A 20779-nucleotide genomic window follows, 5' to 3' on the forward strand; every position below is an offset into this window, starting at 1 on the left:
TTTTTACTGACTTACTTAATATCTGAGTCTGTTTCTATTCTAAGACTCACTTTATGAAAAATCTTTTAATGAGTTTTATAGGCTGTGTGATTTCTGAACGTTTCCTTAAATCATAAATCAATTTACTTTTCCTTCACTTCTGATTTCACACTGAATCAACTAAACTTCCTAACATAGTTTTGTCCTTTGATTCTTCTTCCATTTAAAAATACCTACAGTGCAATTAAAGAAATTTACAGAAATAATGAAAAAATAGATATATTCCTAATGGGCCTTCCTACATCTGTGATGTCTTCTTTGCAATAATGCATTCTATATACAATACCAGAAGTTGCTATTCATGCTGCCACATTTTTCCCCCTCAAAATGCATTTTAATTACTACAGCAAAATTGAATTTGCCTGTGCATACATTAAGGTTAACCATGCAGTCAGTAAGGAATGAGCACTAAGAATCAGTTGTGTAACCAAGAAGGAAATATATATTTAAAATCATGATCAGTACTATAACTTAGTTAATTTCTGCTTTAAGATTGAATAACTCTAAAAATACTAAGCTGCTTGCCATGCTTAATTAGGAGCTCAAATTCACTGAAAAACTCCTGAAATGCCATAGTCAATGGTAGTAAAGTATCTATTTAAATTGTTTTCTGGAATGCTACAGCATCTTTGAGAAAAAAGTGTTATTACCTGAAAACTTTATGGCATGCAGCAGAAAGTTATCATATTCTAGTATTACAATTTTGTGAATAGACAAATTGTCTAAATCACCACAAAAAAACCAACTTGGAAATTATTTACATGGTAGCATAAAAATTGATGAATGTGGCAGAAACACCATTTAAATAAAAAAAAAGGGCATTAAAAGTGAAAGAAAAAAATTTAAATTAAAAAAGTTCTGAAATTGGAAAGTAACTGCATCAATTTTGACTAAATAATTCAAATATTCCCTCATCGATGTAACTAATCTTGAGTTTTAATTCTCATGAAAACCTGCTACAAAAAGGAAACAGCAGAGAAATTTCTTGTCAGTGCGTAAACAGTTGATAGTAAAATTATTTTAAAAAAAGCCAGTTGCAGCTGGGGAAGAGACAAAATAAATGAAAAGTCAGGTAAATATATGGGAGGAGCTGTTAGTAAAATTGCTATAGAAAGATAGAATGGTTTGGTTTGGAGCACCTCAAAGACCATGAAGTTCCATCTCCTCTTCCACAGGTCAGGATACCTTCAACTAGGCTGAGCTGCAGAGCCCCATCCAACCCTGAACATTTCCAGGATGGAGCATCCACAGCTTTTCTGGGCAACCTTTCCCAACGCCTCCCCACCCTCACAGTGACAAATCACTTCCTGACACCAAGCTAGACCTGCCCCCTGTCAGTGTGGAGCTGTTCTCCCTTGTCCCATCGCTCCATGACCTTGTCCAAAGTTCTCATGGAGCCCCTTTAGGTATTGAAGGTTACTCCAGGGTCACCCAGGAACCTTCTCCTCTCTTAGCCTGTCTCTGCAGCAGAGCTCCAGTGCTCTGACCATCTTTGTGGCCTCCTCTGGACTGGTTCCAGCAAACCCATGTCTGTTATGCTGGGAGTCCCAGAGCTGGAGGCAGCACTGCAGGTGGGATCTCACAAGGGCAGAGCAGAGCAGAGGGACAGAATTCACTCCCTCGGTCTGCTGGGAATGGAACCCAGGGTACAGATGAGCTCTCTAGGTTGCCAGCTCACAGTGCCAGGCCATGCTGGGTTTCTTGTCAATCAAGTAGCTAAGATTGTTATCAGTATTTCCCCCCAAACCTCCATTTTTAAGGAATTTATATTACTTGACTCTTAAAATATGTTTCTGGGCAGAAACAAGGGCGCACTGTGCACAGGCAAATTTTTAAATTAAAAACGGCCTCCAAAATTACTCCAGCAATTTTCTGCACACAATTGTTTCCATGTGAAAAGATCCACATTTAGTCATGAAAACAGCAACCTCAAAAAAAAAAAAAAAAGAATTTATCAACTTAGCATTCACTCTTAAGTAGTACTATGGCCCTCAGTTATTGCTGCTGTGAATACACACCCCAACACCCAAAGTCCAAATAAGAACAATGCCAGAAAGTAAGACTTGGTAGATTTACCCCTGCATTTGCATATAATTACAGAATAAGTTTGAAACTTCAGGGTTTGGAATAAATTTGAAATCAACCAAGAGATTATTTGATAGAATCTGAAATCAGTAATAATTTTCTTTCCTCACATACAGTTGTGTCCCTTAGCAAACATACCAAAAGAAGCAGCAAAATGATGAGGCTTTAGGTTTTTTAATAAACTTTTCAAATATTTATTTTTATTCCCTAAGTGAATAATGTCATCTAAATCTAAGCAGTTGATACTGCATCTCTAAATTCCTTGTTTTGCCTTTACATTTCCAACTATTCTACTTTTGTAATCAGTTGTTTTTGGGGTTTTTCTTGGTAGATAAAAGTGATATTACAAATTACTGTCTGTGTCTTAATAAAGACAATATAATTGCAAAAAATGTCAGCACTTTTAAGCAAGATAAACACTTCTCTTAATCTGAAATGTCAAAGCAATTTTGTAAAACCAAAAAGTCTTTTTAAAGAGCACTGTGATGGTAGGAACCCATGTCAATAAATTACAAAGCAAAGCAGAGTCAAGTTGCTAAACTGTTCCTAGCTTCAATGGAGAACACACACACACCAAGCAGCCAGCATTTCCCATTCCCTCAAATCCTCAGTCTCTGAGCAACACAGGTAAATAGATGACTTGGAAGTGCCAGATCAGTTACTGATCTTGCTCAGCAATACATCTCTAACAGTGACAGTAAAAGACTCTCAGGAATAAAATGCAAGAAATCGAAATAGAAGAAATTATACCTTCCTCCAGAAGGAGTTCACTACAACCAGATCTATGTGTGTATATAAAAATATGTGTGTCTATGTATACACACACGACTAATTTTTAAAAATAATTTATTTACTAGTTGTTTGTTCTAGCATGTGCATTCTTTTCTAATACTCATAAAAAGTTTCTGCAGCACCATTCCCCCCAGACTTTGAGTGAAAGAACACTATTTTCATTTTTTGGAGTTTGGACACCAGTTAAGCTGCTCTGCATGCATGTGGCTTGAGCACAATCCACAGATGAAGAACCTTTGCACTGTTAATAAAGAATTGGGTTTAGTTTAGAGAGATAGAGGCCTCCTGTGTTATTACCCACCACGTGGTGCACAAAATGTGTCTCAGCCTCTCAGCCAGGCCTGCAGGCTGGAGCACCAAGGGCTGCAGGCACAGGGATGAAAAGACAATGCTGGCCAAAGACTGATTACAGTGCACAGCTATTTGCTATTTGGAATTGAAATAGGGCTCATCATGACAAGTCTGGAAGCAATACTTGTTCTCTGATGCCTGAGCCATTTATAAGGTTTGAAATTCACTTTTTTGGAGGTGTTTTCTCTCATTGTTTTACATTGTGTGTAAACGTGTCCTCATTTCTTACAAAAGCAGAGTTGGCTATGCTGTCATTACCCATTTCTATATGTACAAATTTTCTAATATAGCCAACTAATTGTGCACAATTACTGTGTGCCACTATTACAAATCTAGAGAATCAACAGCATGTGTTTAAAAATCTCAAGAGCCTTTTCCCCACTTAAACAGCTCAAGAAGGCGACCTAGCATTCCAAATTTAAAATTGAAATTTTTAGTCACCACACCTTTTTCTCTCCCACTAACTGTTATTGTATGATCAGTGTTATTTTTGACTAGTTTTGCCTTTTAACTTTATCTAAGTTCACAAACTTGAGGACAAGGCTGATTCCCAAGGGACTTTGCTCACAATTTCATAGTTCTAGTATCAAGTCTTTAAAACATGGGATGAAACACAACATATAGATCCAACACTAGAGCTCCTCTGAACTACATCAGCACAGACCTTTGTTTTTAATGCAAATCCCCCCAGTCAATAGCAAGGTAGGGCTCATTCCATTCCCTGCTCCCAGGCTAGCTGGGCTTCACCACTGCTCTGCCAAGCTCCAGTGCTGTGGAGACTTCCACAGGAGAAGAAGAGATGCTGCAAACTAAACTTTTGTCTCTGATGATCCAAATTTTACCTGGCTCTGAAGCCTGGCAATTCACAGAGCCCTAAGCAGTCCTCAGATAATCTGTCCTCTATGACCCTTTGGCACTACAGTGTTTGTGGTCTAAGCCTGATCCAGACAAATTCAGAGAGATGGGGGTGAGTGGGACAGGAGTTTGCTCTTCAAACATGAAATGAAAATTAATTCCACCAAATCTAAAACTCAAGGTCTCCCACAAATCTCTGAGTCTTCTCCTGAAGGGACTGTTTTGTTTCCCTGATGAAAAGTCAGTACAATGATAGATTTTCAGAGCAGAAAAAAAATAAAATTGCTGGGGCAGAACTGCAAACAAATGCAAAAATAAGTCACCTGGGCCACAAACTCTATTGGCCTCCCATCTCTCCAAAAGACCTTACTATTAATATGGCTTATTGCTCAATCAGATTCTGGATTAACACAGAACTCCTTACTAGACAAAACAGCCAGTTTCAAAGAACTCACAGTTACCGTGTTTATCTCATCCTTACACAAATTTAAATACTTAAATTATTTGCTGAAAGGAGACTGTAGTTGCTTATTTAAGTCAGTGGCTGATTAGCTACCTAATTTTAACATCTGCACTAGAAACAACATACAGGTCAGTTCATTACAAGCAGACAGAAAGCTTTTTCCCAAACAATACTCAGAACAGCAAGAGTTAAATAGTTTTAAACCATTTTCCTACTGCTTCTCTGTGACAAATGCTCAGAAAAGCCTTTTTCTAAGCCATCCAGGGGTTGATGCAAATGCTGAAAAAACTGGGCTGCTCTCAGTTCTTTTCATATGACAAAATCTTTAAGCACTTGGAACCAAAGTTTCACAACTGCACTTTCTAAGCTGACAACAATGGACATATGTACAAGTAATTTAAAACTAATACAAAGAACAATATCATTTTATAACCATAGAGTAACTATCCACTGGAGGCTGGTTTGGCCAGCCCTGTAGCATGTTCCCTACTTTACACATGGAGTTAGTTCTTCTCTCCAAGGATATATTATGGCTGGAAAAGGAATTTTAGTTCAGTCTTAAAACTGGTTTTCTTTTCTTGACTTGGAGATGCCAATAAGGTATAAATATTTTTGAGGAGACTTTTATTATTCAATAATGGCATTGTTTTATTTCTGGTGTGTGCATATTTCTGGTTTTTTCTCATATTCTATTATACTCAGCCTACACAACTTTTTATTATTAATGAAGTTATTGTGCCTAGAAAGCCAAATACTGAACCTTTGGCTATACCAAGGTAATTCTTTTCAGCACAGAGGCAATGCTGTGGTTCAGCAAGCAACTGAATTTGCCTCAGGAATGATAGGAGCCACCTCCGGAGATGGTTTTTTTCAGTGTCAGCTCAAAGAGTGGGTTAATAACATAGGCCTTCTCCCTCAATGTTCATAGATACTCACATTACTTATGGGACTATTCCTACATATAAACATTTGCAGAATTAACAGGAAAAAATTTTATTTAGACACTAGGGAGTAAGACCCAGCATATCCACAAACACCTGAGCTCAACATGCAAAAAAGACTTGCTAATCAGTGCACTAACCCAGAAGAACATTGATGCCTTAAGTTTTAGCTTTCATATTTTCCAGATTTTATACCACATTAATATATAACTCTGAACGTCATATGAAGTGTTAGCAAGTTCTCCTCACAGTCTAGTCAGACAAAACAATCCTTTTCTAGCCTGAGAACTAAGGACACCATTATAGCTTCAGGCCCAAAAAAGTGTAAAAACAGCAAATTGAGGAGAGCAATCTGGGGGGATAGGACTTCAAAACCTGAAGCTGCAATTGGAAAATTAACCCTAATATGTAAATGGACCAAAACTAACAACAGTGTGAAAACCTGTGACCTGTTGTCCATCTTGGGTGTAGCCTCAGCCAGGCTCTTGCACTGCCCAAGATGTATCCTGTGAAGGCCTTTTTTAATAAATACTTTATTCCTTTAACACTGTCTAGCCTCTGTTCCAGGTAGCCTCTCAAGGCATCAACACAAGGGCAGTATTTTGTAGACATCAACAAGGCAAGTTCTCCTTCTCAAAATTCCATCTTTTGGATTGAAGGAAGCAAACCACACCAAATTCTGTGCTTTCCATCACAGCCACAATTCTTTGAGTCCATCCATCCCCTGCCCTGTTGGAGCAGTAGAACAGGGGTACAGGGTGCTGTGTACTTCTTAATCCCAAAATATCCCATCTAGTTCTCACCTCAATAGTAAAAACTCATGAAGGTACAGAGGAGATCCTGGTTCTCTGGTAAAATTTTGTGAGATCACAGAGTGACATGATTTTGGTAGGAGACATCTTTACCTCCTAAGCTCAAATTTAGCCTGTGAGGCTACCATGCCCTTAGTGCAAAGTCTATAAGTATTTCCAATTAATAGTGAAGAATAGGAATTGGGATGCAGTAATGAAAATTTTACTCTTTCAATTGCACATGGGTACTGCATTATCTAAGCTACTTTTATTATTAAAAATAGTTTTGAAAAATTCCTGCTGTACATAAATTTACATCTGTCCACTACCTTACCATGAACATTTAGATTTTCTCTGTGAGGAATACACACAGCACTCAGCATTTAAAGACAATTACTTTTGCCTTAATTACTGCTGGTTTTTTACACACTTAGTTCATCAACTAATTTTTCTTTCCAATGATGTCACTGCAATTATCTTTATTCAGCCTGAGTGTTTTACATTACTTAGGCAGCTGCCTTGGACTTGAATTGCTCAGCCATTGTTGGAACTCAGTCCCCTGTAAGATTTTTGCTTCTCTAATTTTCAGGGTGGTTTCCAGCCTGCCATGGTATTGCTCTGAGGGTAGGTCTCAGTCATTCAGCATTTCTATATCCCAGTGCCTTGCCTTTGCTGTAACATGGGAGCAATGGTTTCTCTGAGCACACAGGCTCATGTCACCTTTTCCTGGGCAGGTCAGGTAGCAATCAGAGTTCAGCAGAGGCACTGTGATTGAAATCCCTGGCATCATTCCTGCAGTGGAGAGTCTCTGCTAAGACTCATAGATTTATTCATTGATCAAAGCAAATCCCCTAACCAAAGTTCCAGAAAGCACTTTTACTTGTGCCTAATTTTAAGTCTGTGGGCAGTTTCATCTGTTCAGAAACTCTATGTTTTCCTGGACTGCAGTCCTTGCCAGCCATTACAAAGTTTGCAAGACTTGCTCTAACATGGAAGCCCCAGAAAGCCTGCCCATTTTCCTATACATTTCAAGGAATCAGCATCAGTGTATCATGAACTAACTATGGAATTAAAAATGAATATTTGGCATTTTCCTCAGCATCTAGCAAATCATTTATTATTAACAATTGCCAATAATTCAGCAGCAGCCTCTCCTTTGTTGCCTCTATTGCTTGCCAGAAATTCCACTTTATTTTAGTAAGTCTGGCTGAACAGGGCAGAACATGTTTGTAACATTTTGAAAACTTTTTCATCTAAAGTGACAAAGACCTTTCCTCCAGGGCACCAGCAGAACAGCAAAACCCTGTACCTGAGTTAATAAGTAAGAGCAAAACAAGTAAAACCTTGGGATTTAGCACTTTTTCCAATTGTGATTTTCTAGAGTCCCTGTTCATCAGCATTTATTATTTACCTTTTAGCTTCATAGCATTTCCTTTTCACCTGGGACTTGAGTTATTGCTTTGCAAATTGTATATTAACATTGCTTAACTACAAATACTTTAGGTATGATCCCAAGGGCAGTACTGTATGCAATTTGATGAACATTTGAACTTTTAAAATTCAGTAGCATTTATTTTAACCAGAACTAAAAGACAAAGTTGAATTTAAGTTTGGCGATTAATTTACATCTACTTAAAGACAAACTGAAGTAGGGCAAAATTCACTCCTTTGCAGAAGACTTGCAATTACGTTTTTGTTTTGTTTAAAAGCTCCCAACATCAGACCTTATATGATTGAAAAAGCCAGTCCTGACACATACCATGAAGAGAAAATACTAATTTTAACTAGGAAAGAGAAAAGCAAAATGTATTTAGGACAAATATGCCTGCTTAGAAAATTTGGGACCGTAACAACTTTTGAAGAAACCTGGCAGAGTGGTTCATAAAACAAACAGTTGTTCCCTCTTTGGATATTAGTAAGACATCATGAGAAAATTAGAAGAGCTAAAGTATTCTCAGATGTTGCAGTGAACACTCCCCAGTTCAGTGTTTGGAAAATGCAATGTGCAAAACTTCCCATAAACAAAGGTTTTCTAAAATGTCAGTTCTGGGATGTTCTTGGCTGAGATTGCTGGAACAAATAGAAATAGGTTTGTGAACATAAATAGCTGATGTGGAGTGTCCTTGGCAATGTCTGTGCTAATAAGTCAAAGATAAAAATAAAGAAAAGAGTAAAATTACAACTCAAAAAGTGACAGAGCTGGGAAATTGGGATTCAGATTGCCTGCCCATTTTCTCTTATCCTGGTACAACTTGCTGTGTTGGAACACCTGGTATAAAACCTGTCACCAGACACTAATCCCTGAACCAAACTACATTCTGAAAGCTCCCAGAAAAGCTGCATGAGGATATCTGTGAGCCTCCCATCTTGCAGCAATGCTCTTGCAGCCTGAAGCCTTTCATGCAGGAACTGACTACATGGGTGATATGTGCCTTTCACATAGAGGACATTCTTCAGTTTCTGCTGGGCACAAAAGTTGGTTGAATCTTTTTTTATTTCACAAAAAAACCCCTTATGGATAAATCATATATAATCAAATTCCAGGAAAGCATGTCTAGGTAAAGGTAAAATACAAAGTTTTGGAGATACAACTGTGAGCAGCAGTGAGAAGCAGAAGGGACAAAGCCCAGACTCTAGGAATAAAATGAGTTTCTTACCTTTCTGTCATGATTTGATTAGCAGCAAAAGGTTCCAGGTTTGATTTCTGGCTCTTTTCTCAGAAACCTAGGAAAATTAAACCAAACTGGTTGAGTGTTCAGTGAATGATACTTTCATCTTTGTAGTGAAAGAAAACACATAACTTCACTGCAGGGACAGAGGTGAAAAGAGTAAAAAATTAAATTCACTGAACAGCTGGTTTTCCCCTAAATATAGTAATAATTAGACAAATCATTACTCATTCACAATCACAGAGAAGAATTTGATCCTTCTTGACCAAACTCTCTATTCCCATTTGTTTTAATCTACAACATTTTGAATTACTAATCTGAAAGCATTAGATTTTAGATGAGATTAGACAAATTACATCACAGTGACCACAGATAGGCATTGAATTACCAAGACTTTCCTGCTTCATTACACACATAGAATGTCATCAGATTTTAAAAAGTTGGTTTGGGGGATGGGTTGTCGTGGTAGCGGTTTTCTTGGTGTTCATTTTCTTTGGGGGATTTGGTTTTTGGTTGTGGGTTTTTTTTTTTTTTTAATAGCCCCCAAAAGGCACAGCAAAATACAAAGTGAATTTCTTTTAGACCTCTCTTGCTACCACTGCCAAAAACTTTCCTTCTGACTATGTGTTTTCTGGAAAGGGTTCCTCACATCTTTTGGGCCTTGGCTGTCAGGGTTTTCTGCATTTGAGAAAGGATATGTGCCTGTGCCTGCACATGAGGCCTTTAATTTGGAAACCAGCACAAAAATTCTGTTTTATAAAAAGGCTTTTTTTAAAGTTTCACAGAAAGCATTTCAGAGCCGTTGCAGTAGCAGCTAAAGCTGCAGAAGGTCAGTGAAAGCAGCAGAGGAAGCTCCTCAGATAGGATTAACTACTGACCATTGGTCTGCTTGAAGCCATAATATTTCTACCACTGTCTTGGGGGCTCTCCTTTACACCTCTCTGGGTTCACACATCAGAGAACCATACAGCTGTCCCTAAATCACTCTTTCAGTGTGCTCAGCACATGAACACCTAAATACAAAACTTGCTAATGTGTGTTCTGTCAGTAGCTCAGCACATTCTCTCTGTTTTCCCTCTCTGGATGACCCCGTGCTGAGGATCACCCCTGCCAGGAATGGCCTGAGCTCCAAACAAGCTGCCACAAGGCAGTGCAGCAAAACCTGCATTATAACTAGGCCTGCCTGACGTGCCAGCACAAGCATCAAGCTCCTTCAAAGCATTTACTCATCTGTTTTACTGTGCCAGCTACTCAACCACAGCAGCAATGAGTACCTACCCAGCAGAGTAAACCTCTGCATTATGGCACAACCCCACACCAGATGCAGAAACTGCCATAAAAGCAGGCAAAACGGGAACCAGAGGTTGGGCCCCTCCTGCCAAGAAGTAACTTGGGTGGATCAGCATGCCCCAAGGCCATTGTGCTTTTATGGACAAACCAGGCTGCTTTTATGAGCCCTTGCTAGCTGTACACAGGGAAACCAAACACAGGATCACAGAATCTTAAAATAACTTGGGCCAGAAGAGACCTCTGGAGCCATCTTGTCCCATCTATGCTTAAAACTGGGCTGACTTGGATCAGGTTAGGGCCACCCAAAAGTCTCTAACACACCTTACTCTCTGCTGTGTTAGAGAACTCAGACAGCAGGCACCTCGTGCACATGTATTCATGATGGTATTTTGGATCACATCAACTGCAACACCCATAACAAGCTGCTAAACAGAGGGGCAAAAAGAAGAAATTGCAAAGAGGAATATCATGTTCAACCAAATTCAGACCCCATGCTTCCTTCTAACCTCAGCAGAAATACTTAACGTGAGTTCAATGCACACAATGCTATTAAAAACCAAACACATCCAAGGAACCCAGCGAGGTCTGTATTGTACATTTTGGCCTTGCTGACACGTGTTTAGTCCACCAGAGTTGAGCAGATATGAAAGAAGGAGGGAAAGCATCTGTAAATGCCACACATTTCAAAACAGCCAGCTGGATGCTATTGACAGTGTTCAAAAACATCAGAGTACTTATCATGTCACACTCCCAGGATGGGGCCAAAGCACAGTCTGGCCTAGCAGTTGCTGTTTCCATTTACTTGGCTTTAGCTGAGAGTTAGGAAACATCACTTCAAATGAGGAGGTTCTGCTTTGGTGAACTTTACCTGTTACTTGGAAATGTAGGAAAGATAAGAAAACAGAAAGAAACTCCCCAGCCTTACTGGAGAGAGTACAGAAGACAGAAATAGAATTCACTTGCTTCCATAATCATGGAAAATTGAGCATGCTGCTCAGTTTAGTGATTCAGTAACACCGTTTTCAGATAGTTTAGCCAAAAAGTTTTATCTGCAAGTTTTCCTTCTCCCTAAAAAGCACTGCTGCTAATTTACCAAAGGCAGAAAAAGGCAAAGATTCTGAACATGTGGATACTAAAGTAAATTATTTCTTTAGCAATGACCATATAAAAACTCTTGTAACTTCCTTCTGTACTTCATGGCTTTTTAGTGGTCTGGATGACCTTGAGAGAAAAAGCAAATATTCAGACTCTGATCTGAGTTTTCTATGACATAAACAGTAAATAACAGATAATCTCTTCCATTATTATAGTATCAATGGCACACTTCTACAAATTTCTTCAGGCTATCTAGTCTCTTCATGTATAAGCACATAGAGGTGATGTAAGAAGTTTAGATAATTTTCTTCGGTGTGCAAAAACATTGACAATGACAGTGAAAAATGGGAAATAACTATTAATCTTATTAACCTTACTATCATCTGAAGATAAACATGTGTTGGGTTCTTATATGACTTCTTTATCAAAATTCAACAAAGCTTAACAGATTTGAAAGTAATTTTGCCCTATGAGGTGAAGAAATTTAAAATGTAGATGTAGTACGGGGCAGATCCAAACATTTTTGTGATGCCCACTGTCAAGAAGTCTTCACACTGACAGCAGTTTTCAGCTTTTTGCCATGACAAAAGTAACAGCAAAGTTCTCACCGTGCACACACAGCTAAGGGTTTCTAAAGAAAGCAAAGTGATAAAAAATAACTACATTTCTGTTTCCAATGGAAAGATATCTTTCATTGGAAATAGAGACATAGAAAGTGACTCTACTTATGAAGTTACGTCCCATCAGGAGGGGTCACATATTTCTACCAGATTTGTAGAACTCACTGTATCTTGACATTACCCTCAGACCCCAAGCCATTCTTCCTGCATTAGTTTGTATGGATGAACATTGTCACACCTCTGGCCGGACCACTACAGAAACTGAAGTTTTCCAGCTGAAAATTTGTCTCTTTTCTCTCATCTACAAGTGTCAGGTTCTGTCCATGTTTCACCTGCCAGGACGGTGAAGTCCAGCAGAAGATTCTGCCTACACTCCTATATGTTCCCACAAATATAAATTCAAACACTTTTAAGTATTTCGTATCTTACCCTTTCATGCTTTTCCAGAAAATCCATTTAAGCCCAGTTACCACTGTAAACCCACCCTTCCCTGACCAGTGTGGCAGAGTTACAGGGCCAAGTGACAATATTCAGATTTGTTCACCTCACCCAGGACACCTTGGTCTCAACAGTTGCACAAAAAACCCAAACAACGCACCCCACCCTAAATCCCACCCCTAGAAAAACCCTAAAAAATATTCCTGACCATAAAAAGACTGGAACTTTTGTTTAGCTAAATTTACATGGAACTTTCACTTGTTTCTCTCTGCATATTTGCTTTTTAAACAAAAATATCCAACACTACATGCTCCAAGGAAACACGATTAAAGGGAATTGTACAGCTCTGATTTCTTGTCACCATTTTAAGTTAATTTTGCTTCCCTGAAATTTTTCCTTATGTAAGATGATTAAATTATTTTTAATAACAATGATAATTTGGTCAAGCATAAGAATAAAAGGGTTTTCTGAAGGAGGTTCTTCACAGCAATGTACACATATTTAGTGAGCATTCTGTGAACAGTTTCTCCCTATGTAATAGAGAGCCAGAAAATCATCTGTCAGGGGATGATGGATGATGAACTCTGCTGCTTAGGCCTCAGGGCCCAGCCCTGCTGCTATACTTGACTTAGCCTTCAGTAGGCACTAAGTGTTCTGTCAGATTCATGCCAAGGGAAAAGCTTATGCCTGGAACTCCCAAAAGTGTGGGAACCAGAATAAACAGAGACATTTTTAATGTTACCACACATTTTAAATCTGCTGTGTCACTTTCCTGTAAGCATTGTCCATATTTCTGTAATATAGACAGTCAGTGTGGGTTTGCTGCTCTGACCATCACCTCTGTTCTTTGCTGTACACTAACCAAGAAAACAAATAAAAAATAAAGGAATGCACAGCATACATGACCATTTGGCTGACTACTGCACTCTTTTAGCAAAGTAGAGACAAGTTCTTGGGGTTTTCTTTTCTCCCTTCCCTTTGACAGTGCTTTTCTTGGTTTATTGCAGCAAGGCTTTTCTTACCACACACAGCTTTATTACTTCAGGGATTTTTAAAGTACTCTTGGATGTTGTATCACCACACATAGATACGTATGGCAGGGCTATGGTTAAAAGCCATATTCCCCTTTCCCTTACACCCCAAAAATTCAATCAATCATTGAATTATGCTGCTTGGCTTGGATGGAATGCAGGACTCTCAAAATCTCAAGCATTTCCATTATGAGCCAAAGGTCCCACAGGTCCAAGGTAAAATGATGGTTTCAAACTGATGCCAATCATAAGCATGGTTTTCTAATGCATATTTTTATTTCATATTGCCTAACCACTGATTATAAGCAGGCTTTTAAAACAGTTTTCTTAAAAGAGAATTGGTCAAATGCAGCTACGATGGAATTTCCATCCTTCAGAAATTCCTCAGCAATGAATGTCTGTGTCTCCTTTTCTTTCATCACAGTCCTCTTTAGATAAAATATTTATATTGTGGCAAATAGTAAAAGGTTTTATTATTTGTTTAGGAGAGGCTGACAGAAAATGCCATAAAAATTAATAGCTGTTCAAATTACACAAAGTAATATTGAGGATCTTTTCCCCCCCCACCACTGCCTCTGTATCTTTACCCATAGAGATCAGCATAAAAGCTTTGTGAAAAATTTCTCGTTTAGATGTCCCTTCAGTTCAGAAGGGATATTCTGTAGCCCTGATTTACCACTGGATAAATTCTAAAGAAGGAGGTATATATTTTACTCTCTACTTATACCTTCTCAGAACTAAGAGAAGTCATTGAGGCCTAATATGCCTGAAAAAGTATCTGCATTTAAATTCTTCAATCAGTCATGTTAACCCTTACAGGCATCAGCAGGGCTCCTGCAGCACCAGAAAGGGACACAGCAAGGCAAGGACAGGGAGTCACAGGAAAGAAGACATATTTTAGGCCAGAGGCACTGTCACAACTCCGGGAAATTCCAAATTTCTTTGATTTTGATAATAATATTTACCAGAGCATGACGCCTATTCCTGAAAACTAGCCTTCCCTAGTCATGTAAGGACTGTTATTTGCAACCCCAATGCTGAAAACTGAAATCAGATTGTTATATGAGCATCTACTCCTCCAAAATCTTAGAGGCATTTCTTTCCTACAATACACATTAATACAAGAAGACATCCAAAGGTCCATTCTTCTTACTTTGCAGATGGGTTTGGCTGACAGCTCTGAGCCTGACTTGCCTTTTATTTCAATGCATTCATCCCAGCACCACTCCAGGCTTCCCCACAAAATATACCCGTCATTCACCAGCAGAGAACAGTTTAAATGCTCTTATCTACTCACTTGAAATCCCACCCCCAGGCAAACTGTTCCCTGAGATGATCTTTACCCTTCATTTGAGTCTAATGCACCGAGACCTAAAAAGACATTATGTCCAGAGACTGGTGTGGCTACAGCAGCAATTACCAGTTCAGCAAATCAGCTGCTCCTTGCAAGCACTTCTCAGGCTATATATAAGCCAAGAAGAACCTGGAATCATTGTGTCAGCAATTCTCAAAGACTATTTTAAATGGTATCAAGTTTAATAAAACTTTTACAACACAGTACAGAGTGTACTTTGTGTTCCTTTGAAATTGATGGAACAAGCCAATTTTTCCAGGTTTGTGGGCATAACATTTATTAAATTATAATAAGAAAATAGCTATTTAAAACCATGAAATGAAAGACTACAATATACATTTAAAGGTCAACAACTGCATGAGTTTCCCTATTATATATTTTATCTGAGAAGCACTGGGAGACAAAGGAGCTCTGACTCTATCCATGTGCAAGCTGCACACTGTTGCCCTGATTTGGACAAGGAACTACATGGACAGCCCTCCTTCACCCAAGCCTCTTACAGACCTGCCTTCACCCATTAAGCTGGTGACTTACATCCTTTAAATAATTTCCAGCACATGTGTCACATATAAATGGAACTTTTGTAGCTGCAATAGCAAGGTCAGAGTGAAATAGAGTGATTTTATTCCATCTCTGCACTATACTTCCTTTAGGATGTTCCTTAAATCAGTTCTACCACCTCCACCCCAATTTCCTTTCTGCAACTATGGAACTTAATATGTTCTATAGAAGGGAAAAGTGGCTGTGTTAACAAATATTGCCAAACAGAAACAACAGAGATGATCAACAAAGAAAAGCCAATGAGAAAATACCCAGATGAAGTGGAAACTTCAGCACCAAGAGTCTGGAAAGAAATGTGATCTAGGTTTTGGTATTTAAAAGCACTTTAATGTTTCAGCATTAAAACATTTTTATTTCTTCCTAAATATGTTTAACATCAAACTTGAACTAGAAGGAAAACAATAAATATTGCTGGGGTTTTTCAAGTGCTATTTCAGTGGGCCTCATTCCACTCTTCACTTAAGCTGAGTTGGTATTTAGAAGAATTTAAAGAGGACCTCTTTTTAGCAGCCCTTGAGTGTTACATCTTCCTGGATGCTCAAACAAAATACATGGACAAGAGCACAGCACAAACCTTTTGTATATTAATAATTGCAACTTTTTCCCAAATTCATAACATAATTCCTGACATTGCAGCACACTGAAATATAATCTTTGTGGTATAGAACTGCCTGAGTTTGATAGACCTCAGAAACCTTCATTAATGTTTCTTTCTCCTCTGTGGATGTAAATATACATTACATATGGAGCCTGATATAAATCCATTGACATCTATGGAACGCTTCAATAGAAAGTAATTTGGATGAGCACAGGCAACCCTGTGCCTTTAGGCTGCTAATCAGCTTTTGAGCGTTAAATTCAGCTGGCGTAAATGATATATAAAAATACAGAGAGACACTCTTACAGCATTCATCAAATATGTAAAATACAACACAGAAACACTATCACCACACACAGGTCCAGGTGTTTAAAGATGAATGTTGTAAAATTGGCACAACTTTGAAAAACACAGCTGTGATTAGGATATAATTATCTTATGCAAGAAATCCATTTCAGAGCTATAATTCTTTGCTGCTTGAAACAGGAACAGATTTTTATTATTTTCCACTCACCTTATTTCTGCAAAGTCTGTGAAGTCTTTCTCTATCAAAAAGAGTGATTTGGATTCGAGTCTAGCTCAGAGTTCTAAATAATTTTTTTTTCTACATTATTAAATAAAAGCAAATTCTTGTCAGAACCCTAGCTTTAATTCAGGATCTCAGATTGATGGAACAGGGCTATCAGCCAACACACCTATTATTTATTACTGGATACTAATGATATGAAAGTAATTGGAAGAAACAAGAACACCACAGATATTTGTAAGTTACACAGCTTATCTGCATTGAGATTTTATATCTGAAACATTTCTTCACATTTGAAAGACACCACAGTATCAGAAAATAATTCTACTGGTGCATGAATGCAGCAAAGCATTGATATACAGGTCACCAGCTGAACTTGCTTGTACATTCTATTCTGCATAGGCATCCACAGAAATCCACATGTATACCATATGTATACTTATATTTTTCAGATCACAGCCTGTTACCATTTGAATACAATTGCAAAATTGCACAAGAGCCATATTGTTATAATTGGCTCAAGGTAGGCAGAGATGCAGCTATGGATATATAAATCTCCTTCCACCAGACGGAGAATTTCCTTCTGATGCAGAATAAATACAAAAGGGGGAAAAACTCTCACTCTAAAAATCAGCTCTCCTGTGTGAAGAGTCCTTCCTGAGCCAAACACATGAAATACAACAAAACCACCAAAAACTTGAAAAGATTAATTTTTACACTGACTTAAAACATTAGAGAAAACAATCTATCTGGCTGGTATCTTCCCTTTCTAAATTTGCAATGCAAATTGGGAAATAAGATATTTCAGGATATAAAAATCACAATGTATATATGGGCTGTATCATTTGCAAAGCCTAGATAGTAATATTAGAATCTACTTCTGAGAAAATTAATGTCTATTTTAAAACCCTTTTTTTACGTTTGGTATGTTTAATTTAAAGAATGTGGGACTGCAGACGAGATGAATTTTCCAGTATCTTAGTCATAAAATTATATCACTTCTACATATTCACAATATGGTTAAATAGCAGCCATAAATTAAAAGAAGACTCTAATAATTTAGACTGCTCTAAAACAACACTAAAGGCAAGTAAAAATAAAATATGGATGTTTCAATTAAACATCATCTGGATGTTTCAATTAAAATATGCTACATCTTATTGAGAAAATATTTGGAATTAATATAGTTAAATATGCCAGAAAAAATAATTTTGCTCTGATGAACTAAAACTGATTCAACTCTGCCAGGGGCTCTGGCCACAAGAGAGAAGCTGCACTGGATTACACAGCACTACTGAGCCATCTTCTTAAAACAGGTATTTTGAAAAGTCATGATCCCCTTTTTCACAGCTGTTCTCTGTAAACATTTGGGAAATAAATTGCTCAGTAGCCATAGAATATAAGAAGCAGAAAGCAGCTGAACTTGGAAAAAAAACCCCTGCATTTCTTGAAAGCAATGAGATGTCTTCCTGTAATATGAAATCAAAGCTTAAAAGATATGCTAGATCCAAGAAGATCTATTGTATAAGGATGAAATTAACCCTCTGCAAAGTATCAAGATTTTCCCAGTGATTAGCCATGATTAAGTGGTATTTTACAGATTTAGGTAGGACCTAAGAGAATAATAGATATAATGCTGGCACTTTTCTATTAACATTAATTTACCACATAGAGCTAACAAAGATATCAACACTTGAGTTACACCTCACTTTGAACCAGTCAAAGTTAAAATAACTATGCTGCAAAATAATTACTGGATCCATTTTATCACCTTGCCATCTCATTAAAGGCATTTAGACTTCCCAAACTCTATTTTACAATTCTTTTAATGAGCTAGAATCTCTGTAACTGTTTTTTCTGTAATGTGTGAAAACAAAGTGTGCAGATAAAATGGATTAAAAGACTCCAGGAGGAGTGGCACTGAACTAGGCCACATTTTTTCTTTCGTTTTTTCTGTAAGTTACTCCAGTTTTGGAGTAAGTCATACCAGCAGAACATGCAACCCACATGCTGGAACAGGAGTCCTGGAGAGCAGGCTGATGCTCCAAGTCTGTCCATGTTTAAGGGGCTTTTGGAAATATGTCCTTAGCAACATGCCTCGACTTTTGGTCAGCCCTGAATTGCTCAGGCAGTTGGGCTAGATGATCCTTATAGGTGCCTTCCAACTGAAATATTCTATTTTCTTCTACTCTAAATTTAAACCCTTCATACTTCTTGAACAAAGTCTATCCCAAAGTACCAGTACCCTAGAGTCAAGGAATTGCATGACACTTCTGGGAGAAGGCTTGGTAAGATATTTGAGTTATAACCCACAGAAACAACTTATAAGTGGAGAGACTAGGATAGATTTTGGAGGGTAAGAATGTTTGCAAGTAACTCAGAAGTCGCAAAGTCCTGAGTGTTCCAGTGACGAGGCTGTTCTGCCTGCAGGGGGGAAAGTGTAAAGGCATCATTCAAAGACTACAAAAACTCTACATGAACCAGGGCATGTCTTAGGCTCTGCTCCTTTCCCCAAACTCTCTCTCTGAAAGAACATGGCAATGTTCCTCCAAAGAAACAGTGAAGGACTCCAAGAATAAAAATTCTCCCTTTCTGAACTCTATAGCTAAAGTGAAATTCAGCTGAAGGAAGCAGATTTCCACATAGAAGTAAGTTGCACCAGTTGATTAATTCAGGAAATTCCTGTTCTCAAAAGGTGACGAGAAATCTCAAGGCAAATAAATCTCCAGTCAAATTTTACTCTTTCTGTACTTTCCACTAATCTCAACAGGAGAACTAGAACAAAATGTGCACTTTATTTTAAACTGTTCCTTGTCTTCTCTCATTTTCTTTCCTTCTAGCAGGACAGAGAGGAAGAGACAGATACTGCAAAACAATTATTATAAAGACTATTTCTCTGACATTTTTCAAGCCTCATTTAAAAAACTCAATTCTGAATTTTTTAATCCAGTAACGTTTGTTTTAAGAATGTCTCTTTCCCAAAGCCGCGTGCCAGCAACTCATGTCCAAACTTTGTATTTATCAAAATGACTTTGAGTTCAGAAATTTTTAAACCCTATTAATAAATGTGAATTTAATAACTATGTCCAAAAAATTTTTTTATTTGTTTCACATGCCTAGCAGTCCAGTGCATTAATTAGGGGCCTGACAAGTTTATGGGAAGTATCATCTAAACATAGAAAAGCTCAAATCAGGAAACAATTATAAAGACAATATACTCACAGCCTGAAACAAGAAGAGAGATTGTTGGATGAGTAACTTTGAGCATGACTCAGTAGCTGTAAACCTACCTGGAAATATTTAAGTCAAGATCCATGATTTGTATCTATAGAAAATAAGAGAGTTGGTGGTAGATTTCTAGATTTGCTTTGTAAATTGGTCAGGAAATTATTTCCTGTGTGTAATGTTATTTTTGCAGATGCTAATCATATTTTTGGATTTGGATGTGAAGATATGCAGGTCAATTTTAGTAGATCCTCCTGTCTCCTTTTCTCCTTCTTCTCCTCTGTGGGTAGGGCACTGTTAAAGCACACTTGAGAATTTGAAACTAAAACTTAAAGCCATCTTCAAAAAGAAGGAAAAAAAAAAGAGGAGAAAAGCATGAATTATGATGAACAATTAACTGACTGCAGCAAAGTTTTCCCCATAGCAGGAGACTGGTAAATGTTGGGAAAGCAAATCTTCATAATTATTGACACTTGTGCTGGAGTAAATCTAAGCCAAACCATTAAGTTGCTCAACCATAAAGAGATGATTAAAATTATTCTGAAAATCTGGCTGTGTTTTTCTTTTGGAAATAAAAGGTGAGGCAGAAAATGGAGTTTATGTCTGCATGTTCCACAAAACAAATCAAACTAACTTTTATTTGTAATTGTTGAGTTTAGGAGGAGAAAAGGGAAACTAAACAAAGGCCATTAGAATATTTCTGTGGGGATAAAATGCTAAACTGAATATACTATTTTTCATTTGAAACATCTGAGGCATTTCTTCAGTTTCCTTATAAGGACAATGTTGAAAAAATATTCAAGAGTGGGATTGTCAGAAATAGCAATTTCCCAATAATCTTATTTACATAATCAGAGTGCCAGCTTAGAAGAGGAATGGCAGTGTTGAAGCTGCATGATCTTAAAGGTGACTCTTTCTTTAAAGGCTGCAAAATAAGACAAATAACCACCAAACTAAAAGAAAAAAGCTTTCTAGTCACCAAAAGTGAAATTAGTCATCTCTGAGGAAGAAAAAACCAACGAAACATTTCCCAATATCACCCTTCATAACTGGGA

The 20779-nt window shown here is 37.7% G+C and overlaps 1 long non-coding RNA gene across 1 annotated transcript in view; it reads right to left on the bottom strand.

The window, feature by feature from the left end:
• LOC132078859 (uncharacterized) overlaps positions 1-20779 on the bottom strand; it is a 216804-nt gene that overhangs the window by 145202 nt on the left and 50823 nt on the right. Inside the window, exon 2 of the long non-coding RNA XR_009419332.1 lies at positions 8975-9041. This is a non-coding gene — a long non-coding RNA (uncharacterized LOC132078859). The remainder of the gene's footprint in view (positions 1-8974; positions 9042-20779) is intronic.

The sequence above is a fragment of the Ammospiza nelsoni genome, chromosome 13 (assembly GCF_027579445.1).
Source record: "Ammospiza nelsoni isolate bAmmNel1 chromosome 13, bAmmNel1.pri, whole genome shotgun sequence".
NCBI classification, from domain to species: domain Eukaryota; kingdom Metazoa; phylum Chordata; class Aves; order Passeriformes; family Passerellidae; genus Ammospiza; species Ammospiza nelsoni.